General features: G+C 40.7%; 1 protein-coding gene across 3 annotated transcripts in view; it reads right to left on the reverse strand.

Moving 5' to 3' along the window:
* elfn1a (extracellular leucine-rich repeat and fibronectin type III domain containing 1a) overlaps nucleotides 1-21,711 on the reverse strand; it is a 96,393-nt gene that overhangs the window by 44,367 nt on the left and 30,315 nt on the right. For all 3 annotated transcript variants that reach the window (XM_053850844.1, XM_053850842.1, XM_053850843.1), the window contains exon 2: nucleotides 8,114-8,189. The gene's annotated coding sequence lies outside the window, so the exon portion shown is untranslated. The remainder of the gene's footprint in view (nucleotides 1-8,113; nucleotides 8,190-21,711) is intronic.

Consider the following 21,711-nt stretch of genomic DNA (forward strand, 5'->3'; position numbering starts at 1 on the left):
CCCCTGAATGAAACCTACGGCTTGCATGGAAGTGTACTGTCATTAGATTTTGTTCGAAAAAAAAAAAACCAAGTATCACCCCACCTTGGCCATTTTGAGTTTGTGTTCTCCCGAAACTAGATTTCTCTCAAACTAAATGAACAGGAGACTCCTGCGATCCCACTTCAAACTGATCCCAGTTAAGTGCGGCTCTTCTGAACCATGGCGACTATGTCAAAACAACAACATTGCCGAGGGCAAAGTTGTTTTAACAAATACCAATGAATGAAGAGGAAGAGTCATTTGTCTTTTCCAATTCTCAAGCTTACATGTGCTTAAAAAAAAATCCTGAATTCACACCTGCTCATTGCAAAAAAAAACAGATACATACACACACACATATATATATATATATATATATATATATATATATATATATATATATATATATATATATATATATATATATATATATATATATATATATATATATATATATATATATATATATATATATATATATACGGACATAAAGAAGTTTAAACATGAGCCAGGAACGGACTCCATGGTGATGACATCACACCTCATGCATTATAGACAGACCACTGATCGGAGAACTACCTGCATCAAGTCATGCACTTTAACGTATTACACCAGATGATACAAGCTTCTTGCGTAAAGTAAATGATCTGGATCTTTCCTATTCAACGAATTAAAACGTAATTTATCAATTCAGAAGAAGCTGCCTCTCAATCTTAGCATCAGTGAGCCCTCAGTTTATGGTTTAACTGCCTGTCAAAGTGATGGAGTGCAGCAAAAATGCTAGTTTTTCTTTCCGGCACTTCAATTCGGAACAGACAGAAGATGTGTCCAAATACAGTTTGAGACTCAATGTTTGTCTGAGAAGTCATGAACATGGGAAATCTCAGGAACACGACTGGAGTAGCAGCCTCTTTAACATTCTAATGAAACCATTAGAAACACCTCGACAACACCTTCACCTTCGTTGGCTCATAAATACTGGACTAATCCCAAACCTTTCTTTCGGGGTGTGGGAGATATTCCGCCCCGGGAAAAACTCTCCGGACCACAGAGCCACGCTTTCCAGGTGAGAGCACTTTATTCTCCCTCTGCAGTGAGCCAACACAATAAATCACAGCACAACGCTCCCCCTTTGCTCCGCACACCGCCACAACATCACAGAGTGTGTGAGGCAAACATTGGTCATGACTCAGCAATCTAAGAAGATGCTTTATCATGAAACAACGTTGTGTATTTTACATTTGAAACACAATCCCAAGGGAAATTATGTTCGTAACATGCTCTGTACACAAAATATCACATTAAAATGAAAAAAAAATATATATTATAAAGTGCAAAAACTATAATTTCGCTGCTTATAAATTGATCATTGCTAACTTGAGAGCGTCTCCTCTACAATTTGTATTTTGATTGCTGCTTGTCATTTGCAACACTCCAGGTGTATTCACTCCTTCAAGCTCGCAATGGATCAGGATGTGTGAAGGTCTTCAGATCAGAGCGCTATGACTTCAGTGTTTGCCCAACTGCCAGAGTTACACAATCAGGATTGCATGAAAGGGCTCTTAACACACCGCGGTGGTCCGTTTTTAAAGCCAAACATTTGCACGTTGTGCAGGAGAAAATATGAATCATCAGTCCGCTGTTATGTGTATATGTTTCATAAACTCCTGCGACCTTTGCGTAGCTCCATGTCTGACTAACCTTCGGTTCGGACCAATATTCTGACCCTGTTTTAAAGCCAGATTTATTGGTTCAGCCTGACACGCTTTGAAAAGTCTGTCATGATCGCTTCAACTGCATCCTCTTCCCTTGTCCTACAGTGGACTATTCCATCCTCAAATACAATTTTTTGCTTCTGATTTCGAATGAAAATCCAGAACTCGAACGCCCCCGAAAAAAGACAGAAAAAACATAACATGCGTAGACGGATCAGCTGACCCACAACGCACTTTGTTATTGTGTATAACTCTGCCTCTGTATGCAGACGTGTCCCGTTAGCTACCTTTACTGACTGTTTTTTCTTCATATTGAGGTGTAAAACCTTTCCTGTCTCCGCACTGGACCGTGGTAGAGTGTCACAGGGGAGGTGCTGGAGCGCTCACTCCAGGGTTTGATGTCCTGTTGTGGGCTGGAGCTGGGACAGGGATGAGGCGAGTCTGGGACAGAGCGTGACTTGGTTTATGACTTTGTCACAGCCAAACTGCACAGAAGCGCACATTCAGAGCTGGACACGCACCGGGCACCTCTTCACTTCTGGAGAGACGTCACTCACTCGGCAACCCCTCCCACATGCAGCGGCCACACACATAGAGGAACAGCGCACCTGCAGCAGACACTCTACATTCACTCCTACAAAAGACTATTTTAAGGCTAGGAATTCATTCCATTCATTGTAATGGAAAAAATCGATTCAGATTTCGAACAAAATGCTTCTCGAACGGCCGTCTGGAACGGACTGTGGTCGAGAACCGAGGGACCACTGTAAGAGTAAAAACTAAAAGTAGCAATATTTTGCTGGTATGAATATTATTTGTGAACCCTAGAGACACTAAGACTTAGGAAACTGGTGCATTTGGAATTTAAAACCTTCTGAAGATTTGTTGGTGAACTGGATAAATACTTTTTACAGACCTCAGAAAGTTCTGAATGAATAAGAATTTGGATTCATTCATTTATCGTACTATTTTATTTTATTTTATTTCATTTTATTTTATTTTAAATCTGGCTATCTTCTGCATTTCCCATGACAGGAAGTCTCCTCTTCCGCCTCATCCTATCCTCTTCATGTCATTATTTACCACTTCCACGAAGCTCATTGGTTGGCTTCCTCCACCTCCAGGTCTATTGACAGTAACTCAGACCTTCCCAGAAACAAGGATTTTATTTTGTATCCTAATTATACAAACATGTCTCCAGAGTGAGAATGGAAGTGTTCAGTCTTCCAGCTTCATTAAGAAGATTGCAGCACTCTGTGTTCGATCAGCTGGATTTACCAAAAATCCACTCGCAGCTTTGATGTTGGGGCCCGACGTCTCTGCTGGAAAACATCAGACTCTTGCTTCATTGCACAAAAGTTTAACTTTTGGCATCTGTTTTCATCACGCCACATCCCCCCGCTCAGCGCTTCATCATTGTTATTGCCACTTCCTGTCACATCATGATGATTCTGTCTCCATATCTCTGGCTTTATAAAGAGCCTCCTGTTGTGTCCGCCCCCATCTCAGATCTGCAGCTCTGGAGGACTTTCTGTCAGTACAATGATCAACCCAGGGGGTTTGATGGAGAACTTCGACTTGCGCTTAAGTATATGTCTGTTCACCAGGTATAAGAAAAGCATGTTGAAGAGTCAAGAAGCTGGAGTTGGGCACATGGTTCCAGATAAACAAAGGGCTACGTTGCGTCCTATTATCATTGTATGCGCGTCATGAAGATAAGCCATCATCTTATCACATAGTAAGTGCTCAAAAGTGCTAACCGCAACCAGCAACATGAGCTGCACAACACTGCAATGATGAATGAAAAGTCTTTAAAAATACCTTACTGTATAATAATACATCTGTTATTTACACTTCTTTTTCTTCTTTGAAAGATACTAGGAGTGAAGAAGGCAAAAAATACTTTCCCTCCTCAGTTCTTATTTGGGGCAAGTATCGGAGGGAAACTCATGATACGATATGAATCGCGTTACTTGGGTCACAATATTATTACAAAAAAACAAAAAAACAAAGTCACAAAACTGATCAAAACTGAACAAATTTAGTCTGAACTATTTCAACGAAAACTACTTTCTCATAATAATATATTTGCAATAGAAATTTTTGTATTTTTTCATAAAAAAATACTATGATAAGTGCGATAAATAAGGGTGGGAACTTCATTTACACTGTGGTAAATTTTTTTTTTTTGTCCCCATAAATGACTTCTGGTAAAATTTTGTTGATGTGTAGTGTAATGCAGTAAGTAATTCATTTATTTTACACCTTATTTTGAACAGTTCTTCAGTTTTTTTAAACAGTAAATAATGACAGGAAAGTGACAGATTTATATCAACCATTACTTTAAAATATGACTATTTTAAATGCAGTAATTCAACTGCCTAAATATCCCGTTCGTATACTGTGTTCCAGTTATCAGTAGCTGAATTTAATGGCGTCTTTAATTTGTAGTTCATTTAATCCGTTTCATTTTGTTCTCACTCCAACATCGATAACCTTCCCTTTCTAATCTTCCTAACACAATTCATCCAGCCTTCTGGCAGCCGCTTCAGAGACGCTGCAACCAAGAGTCATTTTTATACTTGATTCCTCCAACATTTTCTTGGGCCTTCAAACTTCCCTCTGTTAGTGTCACCCACCACACATTCACAGTGATATAACCTACTTTTCCAGCAGTCTGTTTTATCATTTTGTCGCACAATCACAGGCGTACACACACGTCTTCTTATCCAACTCACCACCTGGGTTGCAACCAAAATACAAAGTGAAGCGGCTGTGACGTCACTCTGAGCTATTTCCACTACTGACACTGGAAATCTTTCGTCCTGGTTCTGCCAGAAGATTTCAGGTGGAGTCCTTCAATAGTGTCGGGAAAGACAATATATGAAGCTCATATTTGCTTCACCCTCTCCCTGAATTTCTCAAACAAATAAATCCAACTCGCTCCTTTTCGTCAGCTTTTGGTGAGTCATCAATGGAACCACAGCGTGCCGCTTAAGTTCTGCTGATCTGATACGTTTAACAGCCTCTTTTATCCATTTTGTTTCTGTTCCTGGAAAATGTCGGCCGTCTTTATGTTTCATTTGCAGTTCAGCCTTCGACATCAATCTGTGTTGCCTTTGAACGCTGGAGTCTGCAGCGTAATGAAACCGCCAGTGGAGTTCACTTGATGGATCATTTCTAAAATGCTGAATAAAGACAGAAGGAACAGAAGGTGACTGGTGCAATATTCCACTCTGGACCTTCATTTTTATCTTGAAGAATTCCGTATGTTTAGAAGTGTGTGACTGCACACAGCTTCAAACGCCTATATAATAAATCATAAATAATATACTTTAAGATGGATGATGAGAGAATTTTGCTGCATGAGTGCAGAGAACAAAATTATTTTATTTTATTTTATTTTTCCATCCTGAAAGTTTTTTAAATTACCTTTTACTCTCCTCCATCATGGATGTTTTGGTGCATGTTGTTTGGTGCTGAAAAAAAATGCTCAGTTCACCTGCACTTAGTGTGTTTTTGGCCACAAACAGGAAATCAAAATGTATCTCTTTAAGTCCCAACCGTAGAATATATTGTCAGTGTAGCCTACCATTCCATTCTATGTATTGATGCCAACGGTAATGGCTGAAAATTTATGACATTTATGAAAATATTTTAAAAATACCGGGCCGGTGGCTGCGTTCCATTGGTTTCATTGCTCACTGACAAATCTCTCCATGTTTCCTTTAAGGTAAAGCTCAACTGACAAAGAGTCAAATAGGTATACTTGACCTTCCTAGTAAATTCTCACCGTTACTCCGACACCATCTGAGTTGCAAGAAAGAACATTGCTGTTTCGTCTAGACATGAATCTTGTTTTGCTTCTGTAATGGTGTGCCAATTTGATTGTAATAATTCACTCCAAGTGCCCTTTAAAATCACTTTCAGACACCTCAAATCTGAGAAAGGAACCCAGTAAAATCTGTCATTCAAAGACACTGTTGTTGAGTCATGAGCTGAAGACATATCAACATTGTCCTTGGCCAGTGAGAGCAAATATTCTCTGCTACTCAAAATGCATTTATTGCTATCAAATACATGTAAAATAACAACTTGTTTTCACCTGTTTTATTGGAAATAAGGGAGTCTAGACCTATGCCTGAGCATTCTCTTTCAGCGCGCTCACAAATATGTAATTTCCTGGCCACTCAGGGAAACACTCTGGGTGAAAACTCGAGTATGTGATGACAACATAAGGGCTCATACTTGTGGTCAGAATGAAAGATCAGAACTTGAATAAAATATATTCCGTCTTGTGGTGGTTGGAGTTGCCTAGTTAGGCATCTCTAGAGCTGCTTGTTTTGTAAGGCTGTTGAGTGAGAAGGCGACAACAAAGTCTGCATCAGATGGAGCAAACATGGCCGCCTCCCCTCCACCTCGGATCGGGGTTTGGCAGCCAGACAGTCCCGACTACACAAACCTCCGGCTGCTTCCGTGAACAGTGCCGCTCTCCACATTAGCCCGCGGTCACGATAGAAAAGTACATTAATGAATGAAACGTCCTCCTGAACAGCCATTAGTGGAGCTTATCTCTCCACCGCCTCCAACAGGCACCGGCTATCACAAAAAGACCACAAGCCGTCTGAGGTGGGAAAGCTCTCCGTCACCACCCCGTAACCGCATGTTCCACTTCTTAAACCTGCACCTACTTTTCTGCTCTCCTCTTCATTTACTGGCATATTTACGTGACTCTACATCCATTTAAGGGCCATGCAGAGAGACTACTTTTACTATTATACATACATTTGGCTGAATTCATGTTTCAACTAATTCAATGGTGATGTCAAAGAGACTAAAATGAAATGGCCCGTTTTCAGGCAAAATAAAAAAAAATAGTTTGAACACAGCTGTGGATGTGGGGATGAATGGGTGGGTTGGGTAGATGGTACAAGTGGGTAGTCAGTAGCAATGAGTTGATGAAGCTTCATGAAACAGTGCCCTCATTTCCAGAGCTCAGTAGCTTTAAAAATGATCTGAGGAATCATGTCATTGAAATAGCTCCTTGAAGCCAAATATTGTACTACCCCCTCAAAATGAAGACACTGTTTCACGAAACCTCATCAATCCATCACTACTAGTAAGGATGGGTCAAGGAGGTTTCATGAAGCACAGTCCAGATTTCCACTTCCAATTCCGATCCATGGCCATTTCAATGAAACCCTACCACATTTTTGAACAATGAGTGTCACCTACTGAGCTCTGAAAACTAGGACACTGTTTCACGAAACCTCTCCAACCCATCAACAGCAGGAAGACAGCTGTGTGGCAGAGAGATATCAATAAGTCTTTTTGCTCAATAATTCAACGCTGTGGCTTCATTGAATTCCTTGAGCTGTTTGGTTGGCATTGCAATTTTTTTTTTGATACAAAGAAGGACACTAACATGTTTACCTAAACAGCCCACTGTCGTCTGAAACTCCTGACAATCAACATTGTTCACACATCTCCTGCTGTCCATCAACCATCTCACCTGACACCCGCCATGTTGCGGTTCATAGACAGAGTGAGCATCTATTATTTATTCCGGAATATTCAATGGAATCCCAAACTGGTATAAACACGTCCAGTACTGCTCCACAAACAACCTGCGCTGAGCGACTCTAACATGTCTCTGCTAAAAAATAAATAAATAAAATAAAACGCTGTTACATAAAGATAGCTCCTTTAAAAAAAGTAAGTAAATTCCAGGTAACAGAATTTTGGTTGATGGAATAATACACTGTTTTCCATTTGAAAAGTGCACTCCTCAATTTAAGAGCTATTTGCTTTTGTCCCGCGGGAGAGCCAAATGTTTCCCTCCTCTGGAGCTGCATTATTAATGAAACCTGAAAGTCAAAGCAGAGATTGCCAAAGTGTGATTTGCTGCAAGTGGTCCGTGCCTCCCTGCCACATGCCATTCTACCTGAATACACATCAGCCACCTAAAAGCTTCTGTGCTTACATCGCTGTTGCATCACTCAGCAAAGAGATAGAGGCCCATCCTCTTGTCTCATTTACACTCTCATTCATTCTTTAAATCCTAAGCTTATATGTCCAATGGAAGTAATGGATGACAACAGGAACGGACAAACCAGTGTCTCAATGTAAACACTGAATGGTTGAGATAATAAAACTCCTTTCACCAGTGTGTCATGCACTTATACACATCAACATTTTTAAAATACTTTTATTTGGTCAGCATGCATTAGTTTGAACATGACTCTTGTGAATACCATACCATACCATACCTTCTTATCAAACATGTGACAGAACAGCCAGCAAAATCCCCAAAAGGTCTCACGGCACAATGTCTATCTTTGACTGTAGGGTTTGGAAATATGCATTTTTGAACCTACCCGTAGCAGCTCTCTCGACACCTACAGGGTCCTCGGAGCACTTCCGGTTTTCTGAGCTGTAAACAAGCACTGTGACCTGAAACAGAGAGGAGCATCAAGTCAACATTAAGGCCACAAATTGATGATCAAAAGTGGCACTGAGATTTCTCAAAACACATCTTTTCTACTTTCACTTCTCTTGCCTATGCATGAAAGTCAGGTCAGGAGCTCAAGCTACTTGATCGGAATTGTTTAAAGCTTTTGAACCCAAGTGTTTTTACCCTCTACTCGTCTTCATGCCTCCACAGTTTCAACCTAGTTCACCTCGTCCTGCTTACACTGTTAAATAGCCTTTTCTAATCGACCTTTCAACTTCCTTCTGCTGTCCTCCTTCCTGCCACGAACCTGATTTGAGCAGAGGTTCACAGTCACTCTGAGCAAAAATGTAATTCCACTTCATTTTGAAGGCATCGTGATACAGTTAACACTTGCGATGTTGTCCTATATCTCATGAAATAATAAAAAAAATACATATTTCTGCTTGCTTTTGAATATGTTTTGTAATTGAACTGACATTTGTAAAAGCAGAGACAGTGCTCCAGGACATATTTACAAGATGAAGTCGACTCATCATGCTTCATCCACACTGACCCATTTTCACTGTTGCAGACAGTTACATAACACACAAAAAAAAGAAAATCTTTTGTTGTGACTAAACAGGTTGGTGTGCAGCCAAATATTAAATGTATTGGTCTGTGTGGATAGTTGTAGCTTAAACAATTCAAATAAAATGGCAACAGATCAGTTTTCCAATAGAATTGAATAAGCATTTAATAAGCCTTGAGTCTAGGTGTCTAAACCAGCTCAAATGCACAATACACTAAACTTACATTGACTTTGAATGTAATGGTGAAGTAAAAAGAGAATATAATAGTTGACCCTCACAGGTTTTCAATGTTGAGGCAAAGCGCTTTAAATGTGTCTGACTCTCACAAGTTTTTCCTCAGTCTAACTTGCTGCACAGAGTGCAAAACAAGCGCTGAATATAAGCTGCGCTCACTGCCAGTGAGGGTCTTCTTGTCAAGGCAACGCTCATAAAGAAACAGACGATTCAAGCTGGAAGATGGGCACAACCTTTGTGATCGCACCACTGTGGCAAACAGTTCAAACACCATCAATTGATAAACTAAATGGCTTGAAGTGATGTAAGTTTCCATTGATACAGAGATCAACTCTTTATTTTTGCCTTCGATTCACGTCACACGAGTATAAAGCAACCACTTGTCTGGACTGTCTTAAACACATTCAGATTCAAATATGATGTACACGTTATATGAAGCGAAAAAAATAGTTTGCGGGAGACCAGACATCTCATCTTGTGCTCAGTCAATGTTTGTGACAGAGATCACATTTTAATGGATGTTTCACACCTGCATTTACTTCCACACCATTTCATGACTGGCACTGTAGATGTAGCTAATGAACAACTCTTTGTTTTCGCACGCTTTAAACCCCACGCCTTCATTTCTAGCATGATTCTGCTGAACAGTATTTAATTTCGCGGCACACTAGAGATGCAAGAACAATTAAAAAAAAAAGAAAATAACTGGAAAATGTTCAAAACGGCAGAAGCCCCAGAGGCAAATATTAAACTGCTTATCGAGGAAAAAAAATACTTTAATTTGGAAGATATTACTCTCACAATAATTCCTAATGGAAGGAAAGTCATGAGATGGGAGGAATTATTTGTTAGTGGTTACCTAGAGAACCACAGCAAGTTTAGGAAGGTTTTTTCTTCGCTGAACTCAGCACAATGGTTTTGATGATGTGCTCTCATTGTGATACCGGCATGTATTAGTTTGCGACCACTCGAACATTTTTTCGCTGAACTCAAGGCCTTGTCTAATTAGTGAGGACGCAAATGCATGAGCAGCATACACATGTGGTGTTATGTGGGTGGTGTTATTTTTCGACGGTGACTCATCTGGCCAGTGTGTGCAGCTGCTGCAGGTGTTGCCAGGTGGAAGCCATCACAGCAGTGGTCTCATGCTAAACTATCCTTTTTGGATACCTCTTGAATGAATAGTGCTTCAGTTAAGCATTTTTGAAACATGGAGAGAAAAACAAGATGAACAATGTCAGAACTCAATATTTTCAGCCAGTTTTTTTGTGTCATATTTTATTCCAGTTAATATTTTATATATTGTTGTGATTTATAACCGTATAATATTGTTTACTCAGATGTCTGTCTGCCTGTCTATCTATCTATCTATCTATCTATCTATCTGCCTGTCTATCTATCTATCAATCTATCTATCTATCTATCTGTCTATCTGTCTGTCTGTCTGTCTGTCTGTCTGTCTGTCTATCTATCTATCTATCTATCTATCTATCTATCTATCTATCTATCTATCTATCTATCTATCTGTCTACCTGTCTGTCTGTCTGTCTGTCTGTCTGTCTGTCTATCTATCTATCTATCTATCTATCTATCTATCTATCTGTCTGTCTGTCTGTCTGTCTGTCTGTCTGTCTGTCTATCATTCATCCATCCATCCATCTATCTATCTATCTATCTATCTATCTATCTATCTATCTATCTATCTATCTATCTATCTATCTATCTGTCTGTCTGTCTGTCTGTCTGTCTGTCTGTCTGTCTGTCTGTCTGTCTGTCTGTCTATCATTCATCCATCCATCCATCTATCTATCTATCTATCTATCTATCTATCTATCTATCTATCATCTATCTATCTATCTATCTATCTATCTATCTATCTATCTATCTATCTATCTATCTATCTGTCTGTCTGTCTGTCTGTCTGTCTGTCTGTCTGTCTGTCTGTCTGTCTGTCTGTCTATCTATCTTTCTATCTATCTATCTATCTATCTATCTATCTATCTATCTACAGTATATAGTTGTCTGTCTGTGTAGCTACCAAGCATTTCATGAAAATTTCATTGCAAACAAATGTCAAAGATGTATCTACAATGTATCTTGACACTGGATTATTAAACAGACACAGTTTTTAATTCAATTCCACACATAAAATGTGATGCTTTCATCAATGCAAACAGATCCATAATTACTTAAAAATGACAAAAAGATTCTTAAAAAAAAAATCTACATTTCAAATCTATGAAAACCATGTTACAGCTGAATATTTGTCGACTGATAAAATACAGGTACCTTTGAAATTATTCTGAATTTGGAATGCAGTTTGTGGGTTCTTTCCGACTGATTCTAAAATCAGAATCAGAATCAGAAAAACTTGGGAAATTGTGTTTGTAACATGCTCTGTACACAACATATCACAATAAATTAAAAAGAAATAATATTATAAAGTGCAAAAAAAGTGATACAAAAGAGCTTAGAAAACAACGTGCAACAAATGCAGTTCAAGAACAGAAAATGTGCCCTTACTTCCAAGGCAGCCAGTACTGATACATATTCCTATGCATATCTGAACTCGTAAAAACGCGTCGTTGCATTTTCAGTGTGGAAAAAGACCTTGACCATGACGTGCAAAGGAAGTGAGCCGTCTGAAGTCGTCCATGAACAGAGCATTTTCGTCGTGAATATACCGGGAGCATGGCGTCTTCAGATAAAGCTCACAGTGAGCGTGACCCCGTCAGATCCGACACGCACCAGTTCTCCACCTGCGTGACCCGTTAAACAAAGCAGAGTTGCTTCTGCGGTAATTACGCTACAGTGCCGGTCTTGGGGCTATCGGAGTCACTCATTCCCACCTGTTTTTTTTTTTTTACTCTTCTTGTCAGGCAAGCCAGAACCCCGTCGTATCATCTTGAATGGCACAAACATATGCAAATTTTTGACGCACCAACTCCGGGTGAGGGCAAAGATCCCCATTAGAAGGCTTTGCCTGCGACTGTGAAGCTCAGAGTACGACGCGCTACCGCCGTAACCATGGCGATTTTTTAAACCAGCCGGGTTATGTTTAATGTATGCCGCGAACAATGGAGCCACTAGAACTGTCAAAGAGACACGATACACCACTGCCCTGCCTGCTAATGGCTGTCCATTTACTTCTCTCTGGATGTGTGATGTTCCATTTCTGCAATCGATAGAGAAGTGTAGAGTATTGTCGCGAGGCTTGTGATATGCAATGAAACCTCTGCTTGAACATGAAGAGTGTTTTTGATGGACCAAGAGCACTTAGGGTGCAATAAGTTAACCAACCAAGATGACAAATACATTGCAGGGGATAGTGCTATTTCTGTAATTTAATGGAGCTCAGTATAGGTTTAAGCAAGACCTTATGGCCTTATGTGTATATATATATATATATATATATATATATATATATATAAATATATATATATATATATATTTTTTTTTTTATTTTTTATTTTTTTTTTTTTTTTTTAATTTATTTTTTTTGTTTTTTTTTTTGACGTATTTTTTTTTTAAGTTACCTTAGCATAATAGCGCTAGGATTTTTCCTCAACTTTTCCTCTGCAGTGTTAAAGGCAAATGCATTCTTGTCTTTTGTTCGTCCCTCTTTCAAAAAAGGATCATCTCAGAAAAACGAATTGAATAAATTGCATCGCAGTTTTGCTTCTAATTTGTGTCGTCAAAAGATTTGTTCCACTGTGCGGCTTTTTTAAATGAGTCAACAACGAAGCAACAGCAAAGGAAACATCCCCAAAAGCAAACAGGCAACTTCTCTGAGGGTTATTGTGCAACAGCACGGTTCAAAAATGGAACATTTTCACACCATGCAGATGCTGACTGCAGCTCTTTGAGGAGGAAGGCAGCCGACTGTCAGCGGGATAACAGCCGATCTGTAGGACGAGCTCTGTCAGAAGCGAGCAACACTCCACTGCTGCCTCCCCTACCTAATACACCGACCTGTTCAGCTGCCAAGTCGGCGGGCAGGAAGTGATTGGTGACGCTCTGCACTTGATGCACGTCCATCATGGTAATGTATAGAAGGCGCTCAGTGAGGAGAGACAGGACATGAGGAGGTGTCCTGAGCTCAAACTTGTGATTGACTCACAGAGGTAACGGGTTGTCTGTCAGCGAGCGGAAACACATTTGTGTGACAGCTCAGTTCTTCAGCTGTGTCGAGTCAGCGCGCCGATGGAGACTCATCACAGCGTGAGCATGTTATCGCAGCGTGCAGGTCATGGCTTAAGGAGAGGGCAGCACTTTTACATCAAAATAACCCGCCGCTGCGTCATTTAGGTCTTCGCCAAGCAGGTTTGCACAACACCGCCCCGTTTGTGGAACTCTCCGCGGCCTGCCCCTGGACATGATTCAATTCACCCACGATGTGGTTCTGTGAACCACTAGGAGCCGTTAATAATTAAATCCATCGGCTTCGGGATTTGATTTGGCCTTGCCTCAAAATGGCTCACTGTTTCATTTGAGGATTTAGGCTGCAGTTGCTAAGTGTAGGGTTGGATTGTTGGAATGAAAGAAAAACCATTTGGTTGCTCACCAATTCCATTGGTGGACTACCTTATTTTCCGGACTATAAGCTGACACTTTTTTCTCGTGGTCTGAACCCTGCGGTTTATTCAACAATATTGCTAATATATGGATTTTTATTTTGGCTCGGCCACCGATTATGAAAGGATGATATCGACGTGATCGGTGAATGCCGATCACTGCGTGTCATTGCCGATCACCGGCCGGCACTCTGATGGTTTGTGATACGTCCGCTCCTCTCTCCCTCCCTGCCGACTCGCCGCTCGCTTGGAATCAGCATGTCTACTGTGGAGTGTTTTTTCAGTCTGTCATGTAAAGGTTGCGTCCTGCAGCACATGTACGTTAAAAGGCATCAACCCCACGACTTAAATATGATCTTTAAAACACCAGAACTTGGTGGAGCACAGAGAGTTTTCCATGCTCATGAAGGTGCAGGAACCAGTGGTCACTCACAGACACTCGCCGGTCTGAGTCTGACTTTCGGAACGCTAAGCATATTGCGCATAAAATAATCATTCATTTCACCGAGTCAGATGACCAGCCTTTGTCAGGTGTCGTTTTAAGACTGAATCAACCGCGACCGAATGTGTGTGTCAGATTCAGCGTTCTTTGGCCACCTGAATCTGAAATTTATGCAAAGTCCAGAGTGGGAACTTTCAGAAAAGACGTTTAAGACAGCTGCTTCCGCTGAGTTTTCTCCCTGTCTCTCGGAGCATCCCTCATTTTTACAGTCTAAAGAGCATCATGCTGGCAACAATGTTGAGCCTCATCACATCAAACCGATGATATCACAGGCGATTTATTTACTTTTAAAGCGCTCAAATTATCTATCTATCTTTTGCAGGAAGTCTTCTTTGACATGTTACGATGAAGTCATGTCGCTGGTAATCCATGACTTTGAGGCAAGCCGTGAATTTCTGTGTTTGTTGTGGCAGACACAAGTCCAAATGGCTGGATTATTCAGCAGCCACGCAAACAGACTTCAGTTCCCGTGCCTGCAGAGCAGGAGGCCGGCTGGGTTGCAAAGAAGATGATTCTCTCCGGGAGACTGTTCAGTTATATTTTTGCTCATTCGCTAAACCTCTGACTTCAGTGTCGCCTCAAGCAAAATCCACCTTTTCTGAGTATACATGTGGAGTTTGAAAGTCTGACAACACATAACCAGCGTTCTGAGACTGAATTCCACGTGGATTTCACAGCATATATTAATTCCTCGAATGCAGCGACTGTACATCCATAGTGACGATGGAAAGTTTTCCTCCAATTGGATGCAAATAACTAGAAAAAGTCAAAGCACAAAAGCAAGGGAGGACATCTGATAAGAAGACCTGTGGGGCATCTCCTATTGGAAACACGGTCCAGCAACACAGAGCGCTTTGTTTATCTGTCTCTCTCCTGAGGAGCTAGAGGGGGAGTCAACGTGGTCACTGCAGTCCTTCTGACCAAAACGTGTGTCTGCAAGTGGCATTTAAATCTCATTGTTCGCATAGATTGCTGTGTTGCAAAAGAGCACTGATTCATCTGTTAAAATGAGTAATTGCCATTTTTATTTGGATCCGTGAAGGTTCACGAGGTTCAGACATTTGTGTTCCGGAGTTCTGTAAAACTGCTGCTCAATGGTAACCTTCGAAGAATCTGAGAGACTAAAGGGAGCCTAAATATCTTACTTTCAAATGTATTTTTTGACAGACGAAAATGTATGTTGGCAGCAACTGAGACTCATATTGAGTGTTCATGACATCGAGAGGTTTGTTTGTGCTGAATTTTTTAGTGAAGTTGGTGTTGGTGTGAAGTTTTGCTTGTTATGGACAGAGGAAAAACAAGCCCAAATGCATTCATGCTAAGGGATTCAACCAAATTTTCAAAGCGAGGCACAGTTGTCACTGGTGATTTAGATGAATTCTGAAGAGAAAATCGTCAGAGTGCTTATTTTTCTTCTAAAAATTGAGCCGCTATTTTGAAGGGCTCTTAGAGAGGTACCTCAGAGGTAGTCCTGAGGATCTCCATGAGGAGAGTAAAACTGTCTTTCCTCTCTTATTGCACTGTTTATTTATTTAAGAAACATGTCACATATCATGTACATATCACCAAACCAAATGATTTTAAAGGCGACTGAAAGGAGCAGGATAGTGGCCCTTTAAGTCATTCTTCCGCATGTGTTTGGGCTGGAATTAAACTTGTCTTTTCAGATGGGATATAAGTGTGAACGCCCACAACTATGGACTCTTTACATGCTCAAGTTGATCCAGACCAGGGGAGGAAACAGGTTGAATCTGACCTTATAAGACTGACATTGTTTGCGGTGTGGAAATGAAAGAGTTATGGCATCTATACTGCGATATATGCCATTACCTTGAAGGGATTCAATGAATACCACAATATGAATTCCATGCCTGACCGCGCCGCCTAACACAACTTCAACCAGGGAAGATGTTTTGCTGATCTGATTGTTGTTGTGGTGTGCGGCGTCTCGGAGCTTCTCTAGTTAGGAACACCCATTGAGGTCTGACACAGTTCTCACAGCCGAGCGATTCCACGATAACTGCTTTAAACTGCAGCCGAGATTACATCATTTGATCGATACTGAAGAGAAAATCCTATTTTCCCACTAGCGTATCATGCTACCGTGTGTGTGTGTGTGTGTGTGTGTGTGTGCCCTTTGGTTATCCTACTTTGTGGTGACCAAACACTATCCTTGTGAGGACCGTATGACATTTTGGGGACGATTGGCTGGACCTCACAAGGTTAAGCCTCAATTACAGGATGAAAACTGCAAAATAAGTTTAAGTTTGGTTCAGAGTCCTGGTTAAGGTTAGCCATTTATTTTGGATGGTTAGGTTCAGGGTGAGAGGCTGGCAATGAGAAACCTCACAGTGGTCCCACAAGGATAGAAAAACAAACACAATAAATGACTTTCATATTGTTGCTCTCGAGCTTTTCGGAACCATTTGTATGACGCTTATATACAAAAAAAAAAAAATAATCTTCTGATATTTTTACTGGAAAATTGTAGTCAAAATAGACCTAATTTATAGTACTTCGCCTCAGCTGATATTATATGCAATATCATTGAAGGTGTCATTGTCAGTGAATTTGACATCACAGCTGGACGTGTCTGTCAGCTTTAACTTCGGGCTTAAGCGCACAAAACAAAGCAACTTTTTTACCGTGTTTGTTTGCACAGCTTGGGATTTTGCCCAAAGTTGCTGAGAACAGAAGCAAACAAAACAATAAAACAAAAGTTTGGGCGTCAGAGCTCCCTGCAGAGGACCATACAGTAGGGGAATCTAACCCGAGGCTGAAGGTGCAATGCAGCAGACGAAGCCCACCAGTAAGATGCATTTAGACCTCAGTGTCCTTGCTGCTGCTGCTGCAGCCTCCAGGCAGACCGGCCTCGTCCCTACAAACAAACTCCCTGTGTTTACTCAGCATGCTGCTCCAAATTCCCAGCACAGGGAATGGAGCACTGACCACCGCTGACCGAGATCTTTAATAGTCTGTCACATGTACTGCACACAACATCTCCACAGGTGCACAGTCCTCTCATTCTTGTGGAACTTTACAACATCATCTGTGTGTGTTTCGAGTGAGAATGGCTTCACATGATGAAAGCCTTGGCAACAAAGGACGAAAAACAAGAATGGAAAACTATTTCTGCTGGGAAAACTCCGTAGGATTTTGTGTGACAAAGTCAGTGGGCATCAGCTCTCCCTGAAAACATGAATTTTGGGTTCCAATAAAATGAAAGTATAGCTGTTCACTCATAATTAATATTAGTCTGAGACTCATTCTGCCACTGTATTTTGATCGAAAAACAAAGACAAATGTCAACAAGGCATTTTGTCACTTCAGTTACATGGAATTTAGCAGTTATTTTCGGGATTTGATTTGTTTTTTTGAAGTTTTGAACGTAACTGAGAAGCCGTACTATTGGTGAATGACAACACCTTCAAAAGTTTGTTTAAAAATGTTCAGAACTTTTACAGTTTGTTCTCGCTAACAGAGAAATGTAAGTCTGAATGGTACCAAGTAGGTAGCTCATGATCTTCACGTTGTAAAATCAAGGTATTTTTTTTGTTGAAAAGACAAGCACAAACAACACAACCTTGGTGGTATGTGTGTGGTTTAGGTGGAGCTGATCCCAAAAACAGTTTCACTTAAATGTTAGTCATAGGTTCTTGAAGTAGATCTGTTTTAAGAATCCTAAATCTGAATTGAAATCATCATGGTGGTTATGATGTGTGGTGAATCATTTATCATTATAATGTCTCAAATATTTGTTCACAGAGTGTGACAAATCCAGCAGCTCAATTTTATAACAGTCATTTATCAACACTCCATTGCTTCAGCTAGTAGTTTGTCACCATAGCGAGTGAATGACAATGGAAGATAGCCCACAGCCGCACTGTCAATGATGAACAATACCTCAATCTCTCACTCAATCTCTCACTCTTTCCACTTCAGACTTGTTTATTTATTTTCTGTTTTGCTCTTTTTTTTTTGTTGCCGTCTCATTAAATTATTCAGTCGGAGAGCAGGAACGGCATCTGGATTACCGTCAGCCGACTCTGTAAATGCATTATTTATTTTAATAAAAGGCCTGATGTAATAAGAGGCAGTGACATGGAATAAAATATAAATGACACTGAAGTTTCATGCAGTCGTGTATAGTGAGTAAAAACAGCTCAATATTTTCATTCAAAGTAAAAAAAAAAAAAAAAAAAAAAGTGGTTGGCTTTGACCATGGGCGGGCAACTATATGTCCCAAGGGCCACTTTCTTTTTGGTGTAAGGGGCCGTCAAGCTAAAAAACAGGCGAACAGAAGAAAAATATTGTTAAATGAAAATGTGTTTTTAACTTACTGGAATAATGTAGAGTAGAGAAAAGTGTCGTAATGCCATGAGACTGTATGAGTGTTTTATTCTATATTATTTCATTTCATTTTCATACAAAAAATACTCATTGAAATAATCTAATTCAGAAAAGAAAAATGAACATGGTTTCTGCCAAACTTAAAAAAAAGAGAAAATGTTCAGAGCAAAAGAATGTTCAGTGTTTGATGTCACATTTAACCCATAAAAACATTAAAGATTAAAGTCTTTTAAACTTAAATTATCTGAAAAAAATTGCACAAAAGTTTAACTTAAATTATTATCTCAATCCAATATATGGGAGTGAGAAGAAACAGTGGCGACAGAAATGCAGTTTAGACTGCAGCTCAATAAAGCTGTAAGACGTGTATGACATCAGAGAGCCAGTCCATCCTGAATGATCAGCACAGTCTGCTGCATGATGTAACTCACATATCTAACATGCTCATGCTCCTGCAGTGTGATTTGTTATGACTTCAAAAATGCCCACAACTCTGCGTTAAATTAAATTATGTCGAAGTATTAAGCACGTCTGATAAGATTTCATCTGCCCTGGCAGTGAGCTCCCTGCACCGCTGTGCCTCGACGGCCGGGACCGAGCCTGGACATATTAGATCCGCGATGGCTCCCAGGAAATAGAGTCAACGTCAGAGTCTGATCTGCCTGAGGCTGTGTTGACTATAAGCTTATGATGATAGCTGCCTTAGTCGCTCATCTCCTTTCTGCTAGGAACACTTTATCCGGCTGAAGTTTAAAGCGGACCAACGCACATAAGTGGCGGCAAATGACGGATTGGAGGTATTAAAGGAGGGCAAATATAAGGAATACAATGTCGGAATGAAAGCCAGGCTGCGAATGTTAGTGACGCGCCCAATATGCGCGTCCAAAAAAAATCAATTTCTGCGGGATAATTGTTCATTTCCACAGGGAGATGAGGTGGCAATGAAAGGCAATGGAAGACCGAGTCGACATCAGTACATACAAACGGCACTAATGGAGACAATGATCGTCCCCAAATGAATCTAATTATGAACCTATTATTCTCACGATTCAGGAATCATCATGAGGTCTGGGGGAGACGGGAGGGAGGGACGGGGGGGGGGGGTGACATCATCGCAACCTGCTGCTGAACTTGTTTAGGCTGCATGACAGATTAACAGATTAGGAATCTTTAAGTACTGTACAATGAGAAAACTGCATGGACTTGAAGCCTGACTCATTATTTTCAGCATATTTTACAATAGAATAGAACAGAACAGAATAGCCTTTATTGTCCTTGTACAGTGTATAATCTCGTACAAGTGTGCGAGATTTGAGTGCTACTCCCTTGGTGCAAACAATGTAAAAAAGAATATATCAAAACAATCAAGCATGCAGAAAACAACAAATAGGAACTAATAAATAATATATACACAAGCAGCAGCAGTAAAAGAGCGTAATAACAGAAAGTGGCACTTATCTGGATGTAAACTTGAATGATTTGTTATTGCACATAGCTATATCTTCATTGCACGATGATCAATATGGTCAGTAATAATGAATTTTGTAGACTGTTTTATCTGGTTTTGTTGTTTAGTTCACTACTGAGATAGCTTTCAGGAAGAAGCTATCTGTCTATTTGTCCTGCTTTTGTGTGACCTGTACCGTCTGCCTGACGGTAGCAGGTGGAACAGAGAGTTACTGGGGTGGGTCGAGTCCTTGATGATGTTGCCTGCTCTGCTAAGGTAGCGGGAGTTGGCGATGTCCTCCACGCTGGGCAGAGAGCAGCCAGTGATCTTCTGGGCTGTGTTGATGACTCTCTGCAGAGCTTTCCTGTCTGCAGCTGAGCACCCTGCGTACCACGCTGTGATGCAGTACGTTAGGACGCTCTCTATGGCGGCTCTGTAGAAGGTGACCAGCAGCCTCTCCTCCAGGTTGTTCCTCAGGAAGTGGAGACGTTGCTGAGCCTTCTTCACCACCGCTGTGGTGTTAGCAGACCAGGAGAGATCATCAGAGACCTGCACCCCCAGGAACCTCATGTAGTGGACCCTCTCCACACAGTCACCGTGGATGTAGAGAGGGGCCGGGTCCACTCTGCCCTTTCTGAAGTCCAGGATGAGTTCTTTTGTTTTTGTGGTGTTCAGCTGAAGGTTGTTTACTGAACACCATGTAGTCAGTCTGTATCTCTGCAGCACCCGTGTGCGCCGCCATCTTGAACCCATTTTGGTATGAATATGATCTAAATAATACAGGCTGAGGCAGAAAAACGGTGGGTACGGAGAGCTCCAGCTAATATTTTAGATACAATGTTCAAATGAGATCCTCGCGGTGAGCACCGCCAAAGCAAAAAAAACGTTTCTCAGCGTCTGGAGATATTCTGCCTTTCAGTCCGTCTTATCCATATTTCAGAAATGTCAGATTATCGGTGAGAAAATCAACTTTATGTTTGATAATGAGCTTGTCTTCCCTGATGGAATCGCATTACTCACATCTTGTTTCCTCGGGCAATAAATAAAAAATGCCTTATCAAGATGTGTACCGCAGAAATGCCTCTGATGAAGTGAAAAAAAAAAAAAATTCTCAGTATCCACTTAACCCGACAAATTGAAGAGTCAGCGAGAGCAATCTGTTTTCTGCTAAAAATGATCTGGGACTCATCAGTGGTGCATTACGGGCATCTCACTTTTGGTGTTTCTGTAGGCTTGCAAATGAAGACGGGGATTTCTAGTCATTTGGTATGGTTTCCAATGCTGTGGTATACAGTATAATGGCTCCGAAGTACACCATCAACATGTATCAGACTGAGAATATTAGGTCATCCTATATGGGAGGAGACCATAGGCACAATTTTACATTGTTTTTGACTGACTATTTACAGTAAATAAACACATTTCAGGCCGAGGAGTCTTGACCAGGGAGCACCACATAACAGTGGAGAATCAAACTGGCAACCTTCTGGTAAATACATGCTCTGTTTGTTACCAGAAAGCACACTGGATGATAAAGAACCACATTTGTCATTTATCCAAAACTCCGACTTCCTGTTTATGTTTTGGGAAGCCATCTTGGATTGCAACGCAGTGGGGTATGGATCCGGGAATATCTCAGTTCACACCCTTTGACAACCATTTATTTTTTAAATATCATTTACCTTAAACAACTTCGCCTTTAGTTCCCAATTGCATATGCACTGTGAGCAAGGGCTGCTCTTTCACGACTCAATAAATCAATGAACTTTTATTTGGAAGCCTCTTTGCCGTGGGATTGTCCGACCACGTCTCCTGATAAGGCTGGTAATAGTTCTTTCTCTGGAT

Source organism: Synchiropus splendidus, chromosome 19 (genome assembly GCF_027744825.2).
Source record: "Synchiropus splendidus isolate RoL2022-P1 chromosome 19, RoL_Sspl_1.0, whole genome shotgun sequence".
Classification (NCBI taxonomy): Eukaryota; Metazoa; Chordata; class Actinopteri; order Syngnathiformes; family Callionymidae; genus Synchiropus; species Synchiropus splendidus.